This window comes from Hemitrygon akajei, chromosome 15 (genome assembly GCF_048418815.1).
Source record: "Hemitrygon akajei chromosome 15, sHemAka1.3, whole genome shotgun sequence".
NCBI classification, from domain to species: Eukaryota; Metazoa; Chordata; class Chondrichthyes; order Myliobatiformes; family Dasyatidae; genus Hemitrygon; species Hemitrygon akajei.
In genome coordinates, this window is record NC_133138.1 from 23193814 (window position 1) to 23217996 (window position 24183).

At 43.3% G+C, this 24183-nt stretch overlaps 1 protein-coding gene across 7 annotated transcripts in view; it reads right to left on the reverse strand.

Moving 5' to 3' along the window:
* tenm2a (teneurin transmembrane protein 2a) overlaps positions 1-22738 on the reverse strand; it is a 2964155-nt gene extending 2941417 nt beyond the window's left edge. For all 7 annotated transcript variants that reach the window (XM_073067293.1, XM_073067288.1, XM_073067292.1 and 4 more), the window contains exon 1: positions 22427-22738. The gene's annotated coding sequence lies outside the window, so the exon portion shown is untranslated. The remainder of the gene's footprint in view (positions 1-22426) is intronic.
* Positions 22739-24183: the final 1445 nt, after the last annotated feature.

Consider the following 24183-nt stretch of genomic DNA (forward strand, 5'->3'; position numbering starts at 1 on the left):
CAAAAAAGCAACAGTGGTTTTCACTTCACCCACAGTGTACAAATCACAGCGGGTGGCCATTTCACTCAACACACACAGGCTGCTCAAAAATTTAGCGATTTGTGCCACTCCCATATCCCAACTGTTGATTTACAAGCTTGCAGGCAGAGTTATATTGCATGTCGAGATTGATTTAAATATGATATACCTCTAGCTTTCAGCCTCAATCATCCTTTTAGGTAGGGAGTATCAGACTTGATTGGTGTTATTTTCCAAAATAAAACAATGCCAGCCAAGATCTCTCTCCTCCTAACCATAATTCTTCAACCCTACTGATATCCTCATATAAACATGAGAAATTCTGCAGATGCTGGAAATCCAAAGCAACAAACACAAAATGCTGGAAGAACTCAGCATGCCAGGCAGCAAATAACGAATTGAACAAACAGCCAACGTTTTGGGCCGAGACCTTTCTGCAGGACTTCTCACACATCTCTTTTGCATTCCCTTTGTACGTGAACTTTACTGCAGTGTAGTGATCAAAACCTCACACAATACTCCTCCTGTCCTATCCCCAGGCTTTTTATGTAGGTGTAGCATCATCTTCCTGCTCCTACAATCAAAATCAGAATCAGATTTATTATCAATGAAATATACACCGTTACGAAACGCTCCCTTTTGTGCCAGCTTCCAGGATTTAGATGCTCTAACTGTCTGGAGTAGGGCCAACTAGTGTGGCCACTTCAGGGGTTCAGGACAGTCCCATTAATTGACAATCATGTTCTGGGCATCAAGGATTGAGTATTTAACTGAGGTTCGTCTAGCCATATCATCCAGCATTTTGCTTTCCCTCAGTTCTCATTCCAGCTTGATACTGTGTCTCAATTCCAGCCTCAGATGCTCCAGCACTTGAGTCTAAACCATCCTCATCAAGGTCTCTCATCACAGTATGATTGAGCTGACAAGGATCTAGCGGGGTATCAGAGTCTCTCAGCTGCTGTGGCCAGAAACTGCAAGAGGAATTCCAGACAGAACCTGGAGATACAAGACTTCCAGGCCATCATGTACCAGCTATCACAAGGAGGATGCCAGAGTTACTCGGGTGAGGCTATCAGTTGCTCTGTGGATCCAGTACATCCAGCAAAAGAGAGGGCATACAAGGTAGCCAAAGCTAGTGGGAAGATTGAGGATTGGGAAGCTTTTAAGAACTTGCAGAAGGAAACTAAGAAGGTCATTAGGAAAATATTAATTATGAAAGGAAGCTGGCGACTAATATCAAAGGAGATACTAAAAGTCTTATAAGTATATAAAGGGTAAAAGAGAGTCAAGGGTAGATATAGGACCAATAGAAAATGACGCTAGAGATATTGTAATGAGAGACACAGAGATGGCAGAGCAAGTGAATGTGTATTTTGCATCAGTCTTCACATTGGAAGACATCTGCAGTCTACCGGACTTCAAGAGCGTCAGGGAAGTGATGAATGTGCAGTGAAAATTACGACTGAGAAAGTGCTTAGGAAGCTTAATGGTCTGAGGGTGGATAAATCTCCTGGACCTGATGGACTACATCCTCAAGTTTTGAAGGAAGTAGCTGGAGAGATTGCGGAGGCATTAACAATGATCTTTCAAGAATCGATAGATTCTGGCATTGTACCGGATGACTGGAAAATTGCAAATGGTGCTCCGCTATTTAAGAAGGGTGGGTGGCAGCAGAAAGGAAACTATAGACCTATTAGCCTGACATCAGTGGTTAGGTGGTTGGGAAGTTATTGGAATCGAATGTTAGGGATGAGATTACGGAGTACTTGGATGCACATGTCAAGATAGGCCAAAGCCAGCATGGTTTCCTGAAAGGAAAATCCTGCTTGACAAAGCTACTGCAATTTTTTTGAGGAAATTACAAGCAGGGTAGACAAAGGAGATGCAATAGACGTGGTGTACTTGGATTTTCAGAAAGCGTTTGACAAGGTACCGCACATGAGGCTGCTTAGCAAGTTAGGAGCCCATAGAATTACAAGAAAGTTACTAGCATGGTTGGAGTACTGGCTGATCGGCAGAAAACAGAGAGTGGGAATAAAGGAATCCTATTCTGGCTGGCTGCTAGTTACCATTGGAGTTCCACAGGGGTCAGTGTTGGGACTGCTGCTTTTTATGATGTATGTCATGATTTGGACTATGGGATTAATGAATTTGTGTCTAAATTTGCCGATGATACAAAGATAGGTGGAGGAGCAGGTAGTGTTGAGGAAACAGAAAGCCTGCAGAGATATTTAGACAGTTTAGGGGAATGGATAAATGAAATACAATGTTGGAAAGTGCATGGCTATGCACTTTGGTGGAAGAAATAAACAGGCAGACTATTATTTAGATAGGGAGAAAATTCAAAATGCAGAGATGCAAAGGGACTTGGGAGTTCTTGTGCAGGATACCCTGAAGGTTAACCTCCAGGTTGAGTCGATAGTGAAGAAGGCGAATGCAATGTTGGCATTCATTTCTAGAGATATAGAATATAAGAGCAGGGATGTGATGTTGAGGCTCAAGAAGGCACGCGTGAGACCACTCTTGGAGTATTGTGTGCAGTTTTGGGCTCCTTATTTTAGAAAGGATATACTGACATTGGACAGGGTTCAGAGAAGATTCACGAGGACATTTCCAAGAATGAAAGTGTTACCATATCAGAAATGTCTGGCAGCTCATGGGCTATATTTCCTGGGGTTCAGGAGAATGAGGGGATATCTCAAAGAAACATTCCAAATGTTATAAAGGCCTGAAGAGATTGGATATGGCAAAGTTATTTCCTGTGGTTGGGGAGTTTAGAACAAGAGGGCACAACTTCAGGATTGAAGGACATCCATTTAGAACAGAGATGTAGAGAAATTACTTTAGTCAGAGGGTGGTAAATCTGTGGAATTTGTTGCCACAAGTGGCTGTGGAGGCCAAGACATTAGGTGCATTTAAGGCAGAGAAAGATAGGTTCTTGATTATCCAAGGCATCAAAGGGTATGGAGAGAAGGCAGGGGAGTTGGGATGACTGCAAGGATTGGATCAGCCCATGATTAAATGGTCGAGGAGACTCGATGGGTTGAATGGCCTACTTTAGCTCTTATATCTTATGGTCTTATGGTCTGTTAACCATGGAGAGATTCAACGGAGACCCAGGTTCTTACTACGGCTTCCTCACTCAATGCTCATTGGTCTTTGAACTCCAGCCATTCCGGTTCTCTTCAGAGCGCGGAAAAATGACCTTCATGATCTCTCTCCTGATAGGGAGAGCCCTCGACTGGGCCACTCACATTGAGAATGAAGGTCCGAGATTTGCACAGATTCGGGAGGATTCATGGCCATCATGAGAATGGTATTTTATCATCCCACAGGCACAAACAGATCCTTGAACATTCTTCTGAGGGTGCATCAGGGTAGTTGATCAGCAGCCAACTACAGTATTGTGTTCCGAACTTTGCTGTAAGAGAGTGGTTGGAATGGTGAAGCCTAGGCCACTCTGTACCACCACGAACTCTGGGTCAAACTAAAGGATGCCCTCACCTTGGGAGACCCAACAGGGACTTAGAGATCCTCATCGACCAGTTCATTTGCCTTGCAAATCGTGTGGCAGAGCAGAAGAGGGAATACATTAAGAGGTCAAAGAAGGCTAGCTCAAGCCCGGCCTCAATCCACTGTGGTTCCATACTCCCAATCTCAGACAATGACCAGCCCGCCTCCTGCTTGGGAATCTGTCAAGCCCATCCAGATTGGTTACGAGGCTCTCCGTCCCAATGTCAGAATCGAGCCTGCTGCTATTACTGTGGGGAAGCAAATCACCTGCGGGCCGAATGTCCGAAGCTGTAGCCGCCTGGAGGACTGCTAAGACCATCCGACATGGGGAGGACTGTGACAATATCGGCCACTACTCCCAATCCTACAGGTTCTGGGTTTGTGCTGACGATGGAATTCACATGGGGTAAGAACTTGAGGCAGGTGAAGGCTTTTATGGGCTCTGGGGCAGCAGGTAATTTTCTGGACTTAGGAACCACCCATCAGCTCATTATACCTGTGGTGAACTACATATATCTGTCTGGACACGCCCCCCCCCCCCCCCCCCCCCCCGCTGACTGCTCCTGTGGCTCCTCCCACAGACCCCAGTATAAAGGCGATTGGAGGCACTGCTCCTCCCTCAATCTCCAGGATGTTGTGTGGTGGGCTCTTGCTGCTGACGGTGCTTTCTTCCAACTAATAAAAGCCTACCTTGACTCACGTCTCCGAGAGTTATTGATGGTGCATCAATACCACTGCAAGAGTTGAGCCAGTCCATGCCCGCAACTGTCTTGGACAGCCATGAGCTAGGTTCCAGGCTGATCCAGCAGAAAACTGTGGTCTTGGAGACGAGGATAGGAGATCATGTGGAAGACGTTAGTTTCTACATTATTGACTCACCACTCATACTGCTGAACTTCAGATACCCTTAGTTGTCCCACTGTAACCCATCCATGGACTAGAGAGAGGGGAGAATCATCGTTTGGTCATTACTGTTTCAATGTATGTTTGTGATGTGGTTTTCTGACCCTCAGACTCTCCCAAGACCAACGACGGTAAGGGGACAGACTTCAGTGCGAGGTTACCTGAAGCCTAAGGGATCCAGCCACCAGGTCCTGACTAAAAAGACTTCTAAAAGCACATGCTTGGAGCCTGTTCTGGGGCTCTAGGACCATCTGTAATATCTCGTTGCCATCACCTGAGGATACAAGTGTGTCTAGAGGATGTAGGGAGAAGACTGAGATGGCAATGGAACCATTCCTGCCACTTAAGAAGCCTCAGCAGTCATCTTTGAAGAGGGGTTCAGAAGAACTTGCAATACCCAGGCTGGTCAAAGTTCCTTCCCTGTACAAGGACTTCACCAATGGAAAGGCCTTGATTCTTCCACCACACCGACCCTACGACTGTGCTATAGATTTTTTGCCTGGTACTTGTCATCCACGTGGTCGATTATAGGTGCTTTCAGATCCAGAGAGAAGCATAATGGAAGAATATATAAAGGAAGCTCTTGCTATGGGATTCATTCAGCCCTCCACCTTACCAGGCAGCATAGGTTTCTTCTTCGCACAACAGAAAGATGGGAGCGCGTGGCCATTTATTGATTATAGAGGATTAAACCGCATAACAATCAAGAATCGTTACTCCCATCCACTCATGGATACTGCCTTTGAGACCCTCCAAGGGGCATAAGTATTCACTAAGCTAGACCTAAGGAGTGCATATGATCTGGTCCATATAAGGGAAGGCAATGAGTGGAAGACTGCATTCAATATACCAGCGAGGTACTACGAGTACCTGGTTATGCTTATCAGCCTTGTATATGCCCCGGCAGTTTTCAGGCCTTTAAAAACAATGTTCTCCGAGATACTGTGTCGCAGACGCAGTAGATGAATTCCCACAGAAGTCCAACGAAGACAGGCAGGAAGTTATTCAGAGTGTCTTTGATTGGAGTACGGCACAGATGCAATTGAAACATTCCTGCACAAGTCTGGTGACGAGCTGTAAAAACCCAGCCTGCATGAAAGAAGGGTACCGTCTGCTGGAGCTACCATCATGGGAGCGGGCATCGTCGGAATGGTCTAAGTCAGAGTGGTAAGGCTTTGGCTCAACAGGGTTTCGGCGAGAACAGGCTGAGGCAAGGTAAGTAGGTAAGTTCATTCTTTATTTAACTCTTGAGAGAATCGGGGGTATGTCTGCAGGGCTGGTGTTCTGTTCTGGGTGCCAAATGTGAGATTTCCAGGAGACTACCAGCCTCCCGGATAGTCACAGCTGCACCAGATGAATGGAGATGCAGCTCCTCAGAGACCGTGATAAGGAACTGGAGCTGCAACCTGATGACCTTGGGCTTGTTAGGGAAAGTGAAGAGGTGATAGACAGGAGCCGCAGGGAGGTAGTCACCCTAAAGCTACAGAATACAGATAAATGGGTGACAGTCAGGAGGGGGAAGAGAGAATGTCAGATAGTGGAGAACACCCCTTTATTGTTGACATTCCCCTCAACAATAAATAATCCATTTTGAGTGCCTTTGGGGAGGGGGTGTGGACCTATCCGGGAGACGCAACAGCAGCTGTGCCTCTGGCACTGAGTCTGACTCAGAAGGGTGGGGAGCTGAAGAGGATGGCAGCAGTAACTGGGGGCTCTATAGTTAGGGGATGGATCGGTAATTCAGTGGATGCAAAAGAAAAACATGGATGGTAGTTTGCCTTCCAGGCGCGAGGGTGCACAATGTTTCTGAACGTGACCACAATAGGGTAAGCAGCTTGAAGTCGTGGGACATATTGATACCAATGACATAGGTAGAAGAATGGAGGAGGTCCTGAAAACAAAATACAGGGAGCTAGGAAGGAAGCTTAGAAGCAGGACCTCAAGGGTAGTAATCTCAGGATTACTGCCTGTGCCACATGACAGTAAGGATAGGAATAGAAGTTGGAGTTGGAGGTGGAGTTAAGATGGCGCTAAACAGCAACTCCTTTGCTTGCATCTTCAGAAAAAGCTCTATTTACATCTTTAATATTTTTATTTTTCCCTTTCAGTGTTCTTTTGAAGACCCTGACCTGGAGTTAAACTTCAGATCTTTGTGGGATTGGGACCCGTTTCAGGACTGGCCGTTGTTGTTCGGCACACCAAGGGTTTGGCCTGACAGTTGGCATAGAGTTTGGAAGCCTAAGATCTCGGAGCTCTGGAGATGGGTGGATCAAGGGTCTGTGTCACGACTGAAGACTCGTGTGTCATCGGGGAGGCCAGAAAATCTTTCGCTGTAGGCCTGAAGGCCTGAGATCTTTGCGATCTTCAGGCACAGAGCTCATAAAAAGCGATGAAACAGACTTTTTAACATCGTAAACCAGCAGGTTGCTGTTACGTCTCCTGCTCACTGTGAAAATGAGGGACATTTCCCTCTCCCTTATTAGAAGAGAGGAAGAACCTGTGGTTTTTCGAATGCTGGATGAAATGTGATAGTCTTTGGGGTATCTGCAAGGTCTGTGTCTTTTCTATCACGCAGCTCACGCCTGTGCTTAGCAGTGGGTGCGCTTTTTTTGTCGGGGGGGGAGGAAGGGGTTATCGTTGCCTTGCTGCCGCTACGTGCAGAAGTTGGGGAGCTGGGGTCCTCACGTTTAATTGTCGTTCATTCTTTGGGGCACTTCTCTGTCTTCGTAGATGTTTTGTGAAGTAAAATGTATTTCAGAATGTATATTCTCTACATTTCTCTGACATTAAATTGGACCTTTCAACCTTTGAATGAGGTGGCAGATAAATGTGTGGCTGAAGAATTGGAGCGGGGGAAAGGATTCAGAGTTCCAGATATTTGGGTCCTCTTCTGGGGTGGGTGGAACCTGTACAAAAGGGACTGGTTGTACCTGAATCCAAGGGGAACCGATATCCTCGCGGGCAGGTTTGCTAGACCAGTTGGGAATGGTTTAAGCTAATATGACAGGGGGATGGGAACCAGTATGATAGGGCTGAGGATGAACCAACAGGTTTACAAGTTACTAATAGGTGTAACATGAATATAGGGTAAGACAAGCCAATGATTGGGTGCAAATACAGACAAAGCAAAGAGTTAAATTGTACTACAGAGGCAAAATTCAAAAGGGCGAGGAATACAGGACTGAAGGTGCTGTACTGAAATGCATGTAGCATTTGGAATAAGGTGGCTGAATTCATGGCGCAATTAAGAGATTGATCGGCATGACATTGTGGGCATCACTGAGTCGTCGCTGAAAGAAGGCCACAATTGGGAGATTAACATCAAAGGATATACTTTGTATCGAAAGGACAAGCAGGAAGGCATAGGCTGTGGTGTGGCTCTGTTGGTAAGAGAATTACATCTTTAGAAAGAGGCAACATAGAGTCAGACAATGTTGAATCTTTGGTGAAGGACTTATGAAAATGCAAGGGTAAAATAAAACATTATAGGAATCATATATAGACTTCCAACAATTAGCCAAGATAAGGCGTTGAGATTGCAAAGGGCACTGGAAAAGATAGTAATAAGAATAATGACACAATTGTAATGGGGGGGGGGACTTCAATATGCAAGGCGATTGGGAAAATCAGGTTGGTGTTGTATCTCAAGAGAGGGAATTTGTTGAATGCCTATGAGTTGACTTTTAAAAGCAGCTTGTACTTGAGCTTTCTTGGGGAAAGGCTATTTTAGATTGGGTGGCGTGTAATGACACAGATCGTATTAGGGAACAACATAAAGGAACCCTTAGGAGGCAGTGATCATAATATGATTGAATTTGTACTGCACTTTGAGAGGGAGAAGCATGAGTCACATGTATCAGTATCACAATGGAATAAAGGGAATTACAGAGACATGAGAGAGGAGCTTCCACAGGTGGATTGGAGGCGAATACTGGGTGGGGGGGGGGGGATTATGACAGAACAGAAGAGGCTGAAGTTTCTGGGAATAGCTCACATGGCACAGGATGGATATGTCCCACAAAAGAAGTTCTCAAATGACAGGAGTAGACAACCATGGCTGACAAGGGAAGTAAAGGACTGAATAAAAGCCAAGCAAAGGGCATATAAGGCAGCAAAAGTGCAGGGGAAGTTGGATGATTGGGAAGCTTTTAACATCCAACAAAAGGCAACTAAAAATGCTATAAGAAGGGAAAAGATGAAATATGAGAGCAAACTAGCCAATAATATAAAGCAAGATACCAAAAGTGTTTTCAGTTCTATAAAGAGTAAAAGGGAGGTGAGAGTTGATATTGGACCACTGGAAAATTATGCTGGTGAGGTAGCAATGGGGAACAAAGAAATGGCAGCTGAACTTAATGAGTACTTTGCATCAGTCTTCCCTGAGGAAGGCATTAGCAGCGTACCTGAGGCTCATGAGTGTCAGGGAACAGGAGTGAGTGCCATTGCTGTTACAAAGGAAGAATTGTGATGCAAACCCAAATGTCTTAAGGTGGATAAGTTTCCTGGACCAGATGGACTACATCCCAGAGTCCTAAGAGAGGTTGCTGAAGATATAATGGAGGCATTGGTCATGATTTTTCAAGAATCACTTAATTCTGGCATGCTCCAGGAAGACTGGAAGATTGGAAATGTCACTCCACTGTTTAAGAAGGCAGGCAAAAGAAAGAAATTATAGACCAGTTAGCCTAACCTCAATGGTTGGGGAAGTGTTGGAGTTTATTATTAAAGATGAGATTTTGGTGTACTTGGAGATTAATGATAAAACAAGTCAAAGTCAGCATGGTTTCTGTAATCGGAAATCTTGCTTAACAAATTTGTTAGAGTTCTTCAAGGAAGTAACAAGCAGGATAAGCAAAGGAGAGACAGTAGATGTCAATTACTTAGATTCTCAGAAGGCATTTGATGAGGTGCCACACATGAGGCTGCTTAACAAGGTAAAATCCCATGGTGTTACAGGAAAGATACTGGCATGGATAGAGGAATGGCTGACAGGCAGGAGGCAGTAAGTGGGAATAAAGGGAGCCTTTTCTGGTTGACTGCTTGTGACTAGTGGTGTTCCTCAGGGGTCAGTATTGGGACCCCTACTTTTCACATTGTCAATGATTTAAATAATGGAATTGATGGCTTTGCGGCAAAGTTTGTGGATGATATAATGATAAGTGGAGGGCTTGGTAGTGCTGAAGAAGCAATGCGATTGCAGCAGGTCTTAGACAAATTGGAAGAACAGGTAAAAAAGTGGCAGATGGAATACATTCTTTGGGAGTGTACAATAATGCATTTTGGTAAATGGAATATGTGTGCAGATTATCATCTAAACGGGGAAAAAATTCAAATACCAGAGGTGCACAGGGACTTAGGAGTCCTTGTGCAAAACTTCCAGAAGGTTGATTTACAGATTGAGTCTGTGGTAAAGAAGGCAAATGCAATGTTGGCATTTATTTCAAGCGGAATCTATATACTACTAAAACTCTCATGCTCTGTTTGTCTGTTTGTGACTTCCAATTAGCGCAAACGGTGCATTACAGCGGCACTATTTTTGGCTAAATCGACTTAAAATGCGCTAACTTACAGAATGCAGGCAAAGTTTAGGGTTATATATTCCTATAAAATTGCTCACTCGCCAAAATCAACAGCCCCGCTTTCACCTGAAAGCCGATGTCAGCCATGATGGAAACAGCGACGCAACACCACGACGCATGCACACAGCCAGCCTCAGAAGCCACTCACGATGCTCACAGCAGCGACACCAACCGGAGAAAAAGGGCAGGGCAGCTCTATTTCCAGCGGTCACATTCTGCTGGTCACCATCGGCATGTCCAGGGTTGGGACAGATCAAACTGCGATCCATCAATAAGAGATAATTAAATCTTATTGTAGTGACGTACTTCGAGACACCCATCAAACCCTTTGCTGAAGTCAAAGGACAGTGGTGACTATATCACGTCCGTTTAGGAGAGCGCCAACCACATCATCAAGAATAATCAGCATCCTGGAGGCTTTGGTGTTACTGCTTCGTATCTTCTATCCAGCATTAGGGTAAAAAAATAAGATCAGCCTAATTATGCCACGTGGAAAAAGAAGGTGGACATTATGGTCAAGAGATGACGCCAAGAGGCAAGGAGAGGGCGAGAACAAGAATTGGATGAGGCCAGGGCCGCACAACTCCAGGATCAAAGAGTCAGGACAAAAAAGATGAGAGAAGAAGAGACAGAGGAGGAGAGGCGTGCACGTCTCCAAAATGACTGGCATAGAAGGAGGAGAGAGGAAGAGACAAAGAAGCTGAGAAATACACATTTCCAGGATAAAGAATAAACAACAGAAGAGATGAAGAGACGGCAGATGAAACGACTGCATGTCTCCAGAATGACAATAGACAATAGACAGTAGGTGTAGGAGTAGGCCATTTGGCCCTTCTAGCCAGCACCGCCATTCACTGTGATCATGGCTGATCATATACAATCAGTACCCCGTTCCTGCCCTCTCCTCATATCCCTTGACCCCATTATCTATAAGAGCTCTATCTAACTCTCTCTTGAAAGCATCCAGAGACTTGGCCTCCACTGCCTTCTGGGGCAGAGCATTCCACATATCCACCACTCTCTGGGTGAAAAAGTTTTTCTGCATCTCTGTTCTAAATGGCCTACCCCTTATTCTTAAACTGTGGCCTCTAGTTCTCATCTAGTTATGACAAGAGGCACAAGGATGGCAGATGGCAGATCAACTAGAAATTATGCCATCAAAAGTGTCCTTCATTAAACGAGGAGGAGCTATATTTGCCTTGCTACGCATCATTCTTCTTTAATAAACTGAGATTTTCTTCTTCAATTTCCAAAGCAAAACTATACCAATAGCATTCAGGAAAATTTAATGTTCATTCTGGTCACCTCAAACTGCACTACCCTTCTCTCAAAGGGTGCCCCAACGTGTCACCACGTTGTCTAGTAGAATATAAAAGCAAGGAGATAATGCTGAATTTTTATAAGACACTAGTAAGGCCACACTTGGAGTATTGTCAACAGTTTTGGGCCTCACATCTCAGAAAGACTGTGTTGTCATTGGAGAGAATCCTCAAATCTAGAGGAGGTTCAAAAGGATGTTTCCAGGAATGAAGAGGTTAACATATGTGAAGTATTTGGCAGCTTTAGGCCTGTACTCACTGGAATTTAGAAGAATGCGGGGGGCGGGGCGGGATCTCATTGAAATCTATTGAATGTTGAAAGGACTGGATGGGGTGGGTGTGAAGAGGATGTTTCCTGTGGTGGGAGTGTCCAGAACTAGAGGGCACAACCTCAAAATTGAGGAGCAACCTATTAGAACAGAGGTAAGGAGGAATCTTTTTAGCCAAAGAGTAATGAATCTGTGGAATGCTCTACCACAGACTGCGGTGGAGGTCAAGTCCATAGGTATGTTTAAAGAGCAGTTTGATAGTTTCCTGATTGGTCAGGGCATCAAAGAATATGGCAAAAAGGCAGGTGTATGGGTTTGACTGGGATTCAGGATCAACCATGCTGGAATAGCGGAGTACACTCCATGGGCTGAATGGATAGTGCGGAGTCTTTATAAGACACTAGTCATCAGTTTGAAGAACAGGAATGAGAGGATCAACCTACCATCATTTTGCCCCAAGCCAAGGTGGTAACACCAATTCATTGGGGCATCGACTCTCTTGTTCATATGGCCCATGCACAAAGAGAGTTTCCTAAGAATGGTCTTCTGGGTTGGCTGCTCATCCCAAATTCCATCCAGTCCAGGTATAGCAGTGGGGACATTCATTGAAAAATACTGCTCAACCAGGGATTACCAGGGCTCTCGAGCGTATCAAGAGAAGGCATTGGTAACCTAGAATGACGAAGGAGGTTTGGCAGTATGTGCAGGCATGCAAGCTGTGCGCCTGGAACAAAAGGAGCCCCGAACCCAACCTCAAGGTCTCCTCCATCCCATACCTGTCCCAGAAAAACCATGGGCTCATGTCTCCATCGACTTTGTCACGGGTCTTCCGCCATCAAAGGGGAAGACCATCATCATGGTAATTGCCGATTAGTTTTCAAAAAGCCTGCAAGTTTATCGCCTTAGAGAAGCTACGATCTGCGGTGAGATGTGAGAAGAACAGGATGTTGTCCTGGACCAGGTCTTCAGGGTCCATGGGTTCCTGGTGGACATTGTCTTGGATCATGATCAACAAATGGGCTGAGAAGTGGCAAATGGAGTTCAACCCAGATAAGTGTGAGGTGGTTCATTTTGGTAGGTCAAAAATGATGGCAGAATATAGTATTAGTGGTAAGACTCTTGGCAGCGTGGAGGATCAGAGGGATCTTGGGGTCCGAGTCCATAGGACACTCAAAACAGCTGCGCAGGTTGACTCTGTGGTTAAGAAGGCGTACGGTATATTGGCCTTCATCAATCGTGGAATTGAATTTAGGAGCCGAGAGGTAATGTTGCAGCTATATAGGACCCTGGTCAGACCCCACTTAGAGTACTGTGCGCAGTTCTGGTCAACTAACAACAGGAAGGATATGGAAGCCATAGAAAGGGTGCAGAGGAGATTTACAAGGATGTTGCCTGGATTGGGGAGCATGCCTTATGAGAATAGATTGAGTGAACTCGGCCTTTTCTCCTTGGAGTGAAGGAGGATGAGAGGTGACCTGATAGAGGTGTACAAGATGATGAGAGGCATTGATCGTGTGGATAGTCAGAGGCTTTTTCCCAGGGCTGAAATGGTTGCCACAAGAGAACACAGGTTTAAGGTGCTGGGGAGTAGGTACAGAGGAGACGTCAGGGGTAAGTTTTTTACTCAGAGTTTGGTGAGTGTGTGGAATGGGCTGCCGGCAACGGTGGTGGAGGAAGATACGATAGGGTCTTTTAAGAGGCTTTTAGGTAGGTACATGGAGCTTAGTAAAATAGAGGGGTAGAGGCAAGCCCAGTAATTTCTAAGGTAGGGCCGTGTTCGGCACAACTTTGTGGGCTGAAGGGGCTGTATTGTGCTGTAGGTTTTCTATGTTTCTGTTTCTAACTCTCATCACATTACTGGAGGGTGTTCGGTACACTGATTGGGAAAACAACGTCCTTCCTCTCAGCTTCACCCCCAGTCCAACAACCAGATGGGGAGAACCAACCAAGATTTAGAACTTACCCTAAGATGCCAGGCCTCAGAAAGACCTGATGAGTGGTGCGACCATTTGATGTAGGTAGAGGTCGCCCACAACACCTTACAGCATTTGGCGTACAGGATATCATTGTTCAAGTGCCAGTTTTGTTATCCTCCACTGCGCTTTCCAAAACAGGAATCCAAGGCTGGGGACCCTCCGGCTGAAGATCTCATAATAAGAACATAAGAAAGAGGAACAGGAGTAGGCCATCTGGCCTGTCGAGCCTGCTCCACCATTCAATAAGATTATGGCTGATCTGGTCATGGACTCATCTCCACCTCCCTGCCTTTTCCCAATAACCCTTAATTTCCATACTACGTAAAAATCTATCCAACCTTGTCTTGAATATATTTACTGAGGTAGCCTCCACTGCTTCATTGGGCAAAGAATTCCACAGATCATCCAACACCACATGCAAAAATGGATTTGGGCAAGAGAGATTTTCCTGGCCTCTACTCAGAAGGCGAAAACCCATGACGAACCGAAGGAGAAGACAGGAACACACTTTGCAGCCTGGGCAACAGGTCTGGCTGTCCACTCACGATTTGCCTCCCTGGGTGGAGTCTAAAAAGTTGGCACCCAAGTTCATTGGACCCTTCAAGGTCCTGAGGAAATTAAATCTGGTGCTTACATCTTGCTGCTCACTAAGACCCTACAAATTAATTCCACCTTCCACATCTCTAAATTAAAACCTGTCTGCACCAGACGCTTAGCCCCATCACCATCAGCCCCGCTGCCACCTGGGTTCATCAACAGAGAACAAGTCTTCACAGTGAGAAGAATCTTGGACTCGCATAGTGTTCGGGGTGTTCGTCAATACGTCATGGACTGGGAAGGATTAGGACCCAAGGAGTGGTGCTGGGTGCCTGAAAGAGACATCTTCGATCTGGCTCTCATCCATGACTACCATCACCATCTCTCTGACCAGCTACGCTGTGGATGGGTGGAGCGGTGTCCTGTTACAAGGTGCTCTTACCCATGCCAGTTTTTAGATGCTCCAATTCTCTGGAGTATGGAGAGCAAGTGCAACCCCTTTAAAGGTTCAGGACGGTCCCAATAATTGGCAGATATGTTTTGGGGGCCAAGAATTGAGTATCTAAGGAGCAGCTGAACTGAGGGTCAGTGCTCATTTGTAAGCCAAAGTAGAGATATCATTTGGCGTTCTGTTTTTGCTCAGTTTTCATTCCAGCTTGATACTGTGTCTCGGTTCCAGACTCTGGTACTCCAGCACTTTGGTCCAAACCATCCTCGTCAAGGTCCTTGTCACACCCACAAACTGCTGGAGGGTAAACAATCGACGCTTCGGGCCGACACCCTTCTTCAGGACTGAGGAAGGGTCTCGGCCCGAAAAGTCGTCTGTTTACTCCTTTCCATAGATGCTGTCCGGCCTGCTGAGTTCCTCCAGCATTTTGTGCATGTTACTTGGATTTCCAGAATCTGCAGGTTTTCTCAGATTTATTATCAATGAAATGTGCTCATTTGTGGCAATGGTACTATCCAAAAACATAAAATTACAATAAATTACAAAATGAATAAATAGTGTACAGAAAAGAAATAATGACATAGTGTTCATGCATCATTCAGAAATCTGATGATGGAGGGAAAGCAGCTGTCCTTAATCACTGAGCATGCGACTTCTGGCTCCTGTACCTTCTTCCTGATGGGAATAACGAGAGGAAGCTCTGCCCCAAATGGTGAGGGTCCTTTATGGTGGACGTCATATTCCTCTAGGCTTTTCAGAGGCTATTCACATGCCTTAGTTTCCTTTCTCAAATTCATTACCTCATTTCTCGAACTGAATTTAATTTTCCAATCTCGTGACTGCCTAACTAATCCATACTAATCTGATTTTAACCCCACTTGGGTTGTAAACCAGATATCCCACCTTGAACTTTAGATCATCAAAGTTTATCTATACTATGACGAGCAATAATTTCACACAGCAACTATTTGGTTAGGACACAACTGGGTTAAGAGCAGACCAGATCCTCTCCTGAAAAGCAGATAATCCTACATGCTTCACAGGGTGGGTTTTTTTTTCAAATTTCTGGAAATGAAATCAACATGCAAGCTCATGAAGTAGTGTTGCAGGTTCGTTCAGCTTCAGGTAGACAGTATTAATTTTTCCTGTTAATCAAATTATTGTCAAAGAGGAATCTATTAACTAATTGAAAAGCTCTGCAAGCCTGGCATTCTTGCTTCCCTTTTCATCCCATTTTACACATTGGACCTAAGCCGTTGGGTGAAGAGGCAGAGATACATCTCTACCAAAGAAGATGTAAGGCGCTCTTTCCCTCTGCTGCCTTCAGGTCATCCTTGGGCAAAGTGTAGCCCCTCCCCCCCTCACAGTGTCATGTGAAGCCATGGGAGCAGGTGGTGCACATCCCAAGTCCTGGTTATGCGACCACTGACACCAGGCAGACAATCTCTGAGGAATATTGAATACGACTGCCCAGAAGAGGCCAAACCACTTCTGTAGAAAACTTTACCAAAAATAATCATGGTACCGTTGCAAGACAATGATCGCCCATGTCACACAACATGACACATGATGATGATGATGATGACCTAAGCAGTGATAAATTGATTGGGAAACGTTAGAAGTAAGTGTTAGTCTAAAGTCTTGAGCAATGCTCCCAGTACTATACATTTAATTAGAATTGAATGATTTCATGTCTTGTTAGGAGACTATACAGTTGTAGCTAGTTCTGGAATAAAAATTCAGCTGGTTATACCAAAATTAACTTTAGATCCCAAAGCAGACTTGGTGTCCCCTTTGGCAGGCATTGACACTGGCATTTATCTGAAGTTTCAATGATTTGGAAAGAGATGTCATTTAAAAAAAAAAATGAAAATGCACATCTCTAGTCAGTTAAAGTTTTGAGACTGAAATGTACTTATCACAAGAGCATATGAGAGAGCAATAAAACAGATGCAGGAGTTGGAAGCAGTGAAGCTGCAGGCTTCTCTTTGTACTTACTCTGTCAGTCAATATCATCACTGATGTTCCAATAAAACTTTGCTGCACCTTGACAACATCTTGGATATGATGTTAGCCCTGAATATACTGTACTAAACAATTGAGTACTCACTACCTCCTGTATAAATAACCAGATCTGAAATTGTTTCCTGATTTTGATCATTTACTTGTGTACCGGTGATAACCACTGTACGCTGTGGAATCTGGGAGTGGTTTGTGACTTATTAAGCCCTACGAGTGGATAATTACCCAAAAACATGTCCATACATCAGAAATAATGCATTGGAAAGGACCCAAGGTGTTGAACGTTGTTTGGCGGAATTGCGTGCACATTGGCAAAAGGAAAGAAATTGCTTCCACCTCAGAAAACAGAAGCCCTTCTCGCTGAACCAAATCTATGTTGCATCTGATTTCTTCCCATCTTTAGTGCAAACGTGTACAAATGTAGGATGCTAATCATTCTCATCTCAGTATATTTAGTCCCATTGATGTCAAGGGAACCAAATTTCAGGATGGCAACAAGCCTCGATATGTGTACACAGCTTTAGAACATGTAACCAAAGAAGTTACCTCACATCATTTTTTAAATTATAGTATTATGAAAAGGTAAATGACCTCTCATATAACTTATAGAAAATAACATGGTCCAAACCACAACACTATCTGAATCAAAATGAAAAAAGCTAACAAAGAAGATTCAGAATGTTTCGAAAACCATAAGATATAGGAGCAGAAGTAAGCCATTCAGCTCATCGAGTCAGCTCATCAGTCATGGGCTGATCCAATTCTTCCAGTCATCCCCACTTGCCTGCCTTCTCTCCGAACCCTTTGATGCCCTGGCTAATCAAGAACCTATCTATCTCTGTCTTAAATGCACCCAACGACTTGGTCTCCAACAAATTCCACAGATTTACCACCCTCTGACTAAAGTAATTTCTCCGCATCTCTGTTCTAAACGGACATCCTTCAATCCTGGATCCCTCCGGGCTTCTTGCTTTGTGGCTTCCTCTGAGCAAGCAAACCTCAGGGCTGTATGATAATAAATGTACTTGAATCTTGAGTCTGATTAAGAACGTGATTCTGTTGCAATTCATAATTGTTTTCCTTTTCTTTGTTGGTGTCTGCAGCCTTATTCCATGTGGCTTGTTTAATTTGTTACAGTGAAACTGATTCAGACTGATTATGAACTGTTTGCAATTAATAATAAGAGTCAATACATCTGATAGGTTCATAAGATAAATTGTGTCTGCTGATAGCTGATTCTACAGGGTTCAGTCTCTTGCAGCAACCAATTGGAGATGAGAACAAATCCAAGATCCACCTCACTCACATCTTTGGTTACTGGTGCAAATTTACCAGACCATCAACTCCAGGCAGTGGATGGCCTCCACTTAAACAGCCGCACTAACTTTAAACATTCACTAGACCAGCACCAAGGTTTGCCAGGCTTCAACACTGCAGCATGAACACTGTCCTTTAGGTTCTTAAGTCGTAAAGTTTGAATGTAAAAATTAAGATTCTGGCCAAACTTATTTTTTTACCAAGCAATTATGACCGTATTTTTCATTTTTTTTATTAACTATATAAAATCATCTTAAAGATTGTTCAGAAACATTAATAAGATGTACCATAAAATATATGTCTGATATTACACCAGATATATAGTTGATATAATATCAAATCATAAATCCTTCCTCTTATAGGAAATAATGTAAATTGGGAAAATCCAGCTAAACATCAGCTGAAATAAGTAACTGCCATCCTTGAAAGTTTATAATTAATCAGAACTGCAAAGGAGAATCTAAATGCAAATAATCTTCCTTATGGAACTGAACAAAAAGGGTAATGTGATTATGTTATAGAGTTATTCCGAAGGCAGGAATTAGTAGTTCCTTTCTCACCTCAAATTCTACCAAGGCAGTTTGAGAAATTTGTTTAGTATTACAAGGTATCTAAAACACAGCTAGAACATTTGATCCAACGTGCTTCCTCCATCTTTTAGTACCTATCAATTATGTGTTTACCAGCTTCCCTTTGAACTCTCTATGTTACTTGCTTCAATGAAATCTTACTGTGAAATCTGCACAGTCTGAATACTCTGTGGGTCAAGAAAGCTCCCCTGAGCTTCATAAACTCAAGAGATACTGCAGATGGAGGAATTCTTAAGAAAGTTGGAAATCTTGAGATGATGGAAATTCCGATGAAAGTTCCCAGCCGGAAACGTCGACTACTTATTACATCCCATAGATGGTGAGTTCCTCCAGTGTTTGGCATGCATTCCCTGAACTTCACTGAGTTCATTTGGGAATATTTTACATTCATGTTTCCTAGATCTGATCTAGCCTTTCAAATGCAAACATCTTCACTGACAAGAAGAAGTGAAAGTGCCTACGCTATCTGACACTTCCAAAATTAAAACATAGCTCAAAAGGAAATGCGGAAATGAAAATCTATCATCACGAAAAAAGATCATGAAATCCTAATGGCAGTGAACCCTACTATTCCGACCAGTCTATATTTGACCACACCTGCCTTTTAATATAGCTAAGCTCTGTATCAAAAGATGTGAAGGTAACAATTCACAAAGACCCTCTCAGGGAAGTAAGGATAAACAATATACATCTTCCAGTGTGTACTTTTATATTTTGTACCATTGACCTGCTTCCCAGCTCTTTACCAAAATATCCAACAACAGCCTGTCAGGGTAAAAGCTTATCCCCATTGTCCTGATATGTTCCAGTTCAGGACAAGTGCCTACAGCAAAACTGTCAACCCCCTGTTTTATTTTCACTTCTGACTTAAGGTGCCGTATAGTTCCAAAATGGTATTTTTTATAGATTTTGGATTTCTAACTGTTGTGATTTATTCCAGGTCCATCAAGCACAATGGAAAGCATAGGTGCCTATATAATCAAAGTATCAATTTAATAAACCACTAACCTATACATTTCAAATAGCAAACTAAAACTGTTCTAAACAGAGCATGATCAAAGATTTATGCTTTTTAGTAACTGGATAAGTTATTCTCTATATTGATAATCTGCAGTCCCCTGTTGTGGCAAATTTCATTTCCTCTAATATCAATCCATATATTAATAGCAAACTGTCAAAATCCATTTTTATTCCCTGTCAATATTAAATTAATGTACAAAAATACCACCCTCTTGGAAAATTATATCACAGTTCTCTACAAAACTCAATGGCAATCGTAAATCAGTCATTTAAGGCATGTCCAACAGAGATGTAATGTGTTGAAAGGTCTACTGTTTTTACATATTTTTAAAAGCAAATCACTGAAGAATTTTGTTTTCATATGATGTGAAAAATATTTCTCAAAGCCAGTGCACGTTGCAATGCAAAGGCAGGATATGGAGGGTGATCTTTGTATCCCAGCACACAGGAAGGTTCAGGAGGGAAAGGTAATTCTGATGAGAGTACTAAACTTTCACAAATGCTTGCGTTCAGGTTAAGAATTAAACCAGGATCTTGAGTTTCCTTTGTGGTGGATGAGGAAGAATCTATGGTAATGTTCTAAGAACAAGTTTGATGAAGTTGCAGAGCCAGATATCCATCATTTTATACCACTAAAAACAAGTGATCATTTACCTTTGCTCTCCATAGGACCTTGCTGTGTACATATTTGCTGCTGTCTTCATACTTTACAAAAAGTGATTATATTTAAAAAGATGCACGTAAGCAATTCTGCAGATGCTGGAAACCCAAGTAACTCACTCAAAATGCTGAAGAAACTCAGCAGGTCAGGCAGCATCATGCAAAGAGTCAACAGTCGACATTTTAGGCTGAGCCCTTCATCAGTGAAAAAGCACTTTATTGACCATTAGACAATTTGCGGTGACAAATGTAGGTGCAATTTCTTTATCAAATTGAAAACAAAAGGGAGCTAGCATACAGGTTCACAGTTTAAGATGACATGTTTGAGAACAACCCATTTTGATTGGATACACACACTTCAGAAGTATCTAGAAATCACAACTTCCTACTGCGGAAGTAGGAGTTCTATCAATTGACGCACATTACTTTGGTTTAGAGTTCATTAATTTGAGTCACACCCATCAATCTTGATGTTTGTCATGATGTCAGGTTGGATTGGAGTGGTCTGGCCATGTTTTTACTCCCTGAAATGAAAATGACTTGTCTGGGAATCACTACAGTCAGAAAGGAAGTTATTGATAAGCAATAAGGCTACATGGCTAACGCTTGTTTGAATAGTCATCGCATAAATCATTCAAAATGTTCACCATGAGAACTATCAGTTCCCAGCTTGGATGTTTGAATGGATGACAATCGGCCCCAAATGACCTCCCTTCACCTCTCAGCTGTAAGCCCCAGGCCAACGTTACACGGAAAGGGAAAATGAAGAGGGTGTAAATTCAGAAGTTGTCAGCACAGATTCAGTAACAACATGGCAGCAGAAACAACCTCGACCTGTCGATCTGAAACAATTCCAGTAGCAGTGTAAAATGTGTAAATACATATTTCTTTGAAATCCTATTTAAACAAGTATTCTCCTTTGGAATCAGGGATTTATCTTCACCATCCAGTCTTTTTGAGGAAACGAAATCGTAATGAATTAATGTACAAACGCTTCTGAGAAGAGTTAATACTTTTTTTCACTCTAATTGTGTTGTACATCTAGAGAATTGCAATTAACTGATCATTAGACAGGACTTATCAAAGCATATGGGCAAAGTTGTTACGGCAAAAATGTAATAGGTTTTCAGAGTTTAGAATAGCACTTCTTCAGAAAAAGCTGCCCGGTCTATCTGAAATGCTAGATGAATGAAAGCTGGGCCTCCACAGCATCAAAGCAGCTTGCTCCAGTCAAGTGCTGTCATGAGCAATATGCAACTTCCCTATTTTATATTGTGCATGTGTAAAACTCAACTCCGAGCAACACAGCGGCGTACGTGACTGAGCCGTTCATGTAGCTTCACTTGGTTTATGGTTTGTCCGATCTGAGCAATTGCTGCCCGTGACAAACGGACACGGCCGGTGCAGCCGGCACAAGCGCCAGGATAACCTTTTATCCCAGGCACACGCAGTTGACACCGAGACAGACGCTACTCCCCAGACTCAAGTGAATTGCTCGGCTTTTTTCGCTCACTGTGCAACCTCGTTATAGATCAATCGTGTTAAAAAAAAAACTCAGCAATACATCACGTATCACAGGATAACAACTGTACAAGTGAAACCTTGAACAGAATATCAGTCTGCAGGGGCTTTGGGGAAGATTTGCAATTCAACAACTCGGCAAATTAAGTGCTTCAAGGAACTAGCCTGCCACCGTGGGGCTTAAATGGAAACAAAATACTTTATGCAGGAGCTGCGAGGGTGACTTAATATAATGTCATCAAACAATTACATAAAAAAAAACAACGACTAAACAGAAAGCTGTTGTGATCGAGCATCTGGACGCGTCAGTTCGCTAACAGTACAGCGTGGCCTCAGTAAAGTGAGGTTCTGCCATGTGCAGTCGACGTTGATAGGAAAAGACTGCAACGAGGGTTGACAGCTCCCCATGCCAGCGACCATTCAGGAGCACAGTCTAAACTCATCATGATCAGTGCCTGTGGGGGTTATTAGTCCCAGACCTAGTAATGAAGAATAGGGCAATAAATAAATATAAAACAAAAATTATTTTAAAATCATTTTTCGACAACTTAAATAAAGCTCTGCTCGTGGCGGGGATGTAAACTCGGCTTTGCTTCGCCCTGAAGTACAGTTGAACTTATCAGTAATAGCTGGGTTTGCAAACCATACCTGTGTCCATAGCAACTAGATTTGTACGATCAACAACTTAAAATAGTCAGACTCAAACTAGTGGAATTCCACAGCACAACACCTACCTCACAGCAACCTTCAGTTTCAGTTCTCAGTCTGCGACCGCGAGAGATTCTGGTGACTTGAGAAGCTTCAGACAGTGTGGCTGCACTTCTTCAAGGTTTGGCCAGGCTGAAGTGTGTGTTCAGACCAGAAACATTGTTATCTATTTTGTTAAAGGGGAGAATAGGCTTATCTTCCCTAAACCAAAAGCAGCTGCTGCCACAGAGGGCTCTTGCTGTCAGTGCTGCTTTCGGCTGGCTGGTTTGAATCTCGTGGAATAAGAAATCGAGCCGCTCTCTATGTGAACACGAGAGCAAGCTCTTGCCTCTGATGTAGTGTTACTGCACAGGGATTCTGCAGGCATCGGGAGGACAGTGTGACAGACAGCTGGGCTGCGCCCTCCTGCCGAGGGACAGGATGTGATGTGAATGCAGACAAATGAGAGGCAGCCCTGAACAGCAGTATCACATCCCTCATTCAAATTGATACCAGCTTCGCTCTCAGTCCAATCAGTGGACACTGTCAAACGGGCGAGCCTTGGGAAATCGTTCACTTTCAGCGTGGTGGTGTTTTTTTTAAAGTGTGTTCCAACATCCACCTGTTCCTCCTCTACCTTTCCTCCTGGGTTAAATAGCTCTGAAACATTCCGTTCTGAAGGAAGAGCTGTCTGATTGAGGTGTGCAAAAAACATGAGGGGATAGAATAGAGGGTGAAAGAAAGACCCCTTTTCGTAACTATGGAGGTCAATAACCCACGAAAAGTGCAAAAATTGAAAGTGATTGGCGGAGAATGGGAAGAGTTGTGGAGATTTTTTTTTGCCAGGGACGATGAGTGGTCTCGAACTCCACGCCTTAAAGGCGCCGGAGGCAAAAGCCTTTATTGCATTTATAACGCATCTAGATAAACAGATGAAATGTAGCAACCCTGAGGGCTATAGTCCTAGAGCTGGAAAGTGGGTTACAACTGGGTGGCTCTTTTGTTCAGCCAGAACAGTGGGGAGGAAATGTTCAGGAAATTCCGAGGATTCTATAAAATACAAATTAAATGTCTTGTTCGATGATAATGAGTAAGCAATTTTAAAAACATGCGTCCTGGTTTTAGATAGGATATACACTGTTTAAGGAAACGGCAAGGATCGACTTTAGCCCATTTTAAAACGCATGGGTTATCCTGACACCGAAATAACATTCATGTCCAACGCCAAAGCAGTTTTATTGCAATCAGTTATAACCTGTTGTAATGTGCTGATCTGATATAAGTTTTATCTTACTTCCAGTACGCAGAGGCATAGGCAGCTCATCAAATCAAACGCTGGAATAAACAAGTGCATCTAAGATTTAAGTTGTCTCAAAAAGTGTTGAAGTGGGTACAGTCGATCAGATTAATCTGAACGCAAAGATCTACAGATACAAATAGCGGCACACTGCTTTGTCTGGGATATGTGCCAATCCAAGGGCAGAACAGATTTATTACACATTGTGCACACACTAACGATCAAGGATCAACTTTGTTCACCATACACATTTACATGTTCCACATTTGCTGTGGTGTGTTGGTGCAACAAAAACAACGTACAACAATTACACAGAATATTAAATTATATAACAATAAAGTTAGAAGTACATAAAGAGAATAAAATTTGCATATATACATAAATACCAGTATGTTTTTACAATGTAAGTAGCATTGTAAAAATGGCGTAAAGTGTTTGCAGTGTAGTTTAGTGACTGAGGTAATAAATAGAGGGGAAGGGGGGACTAACCAGAATGGTTGATCAGAT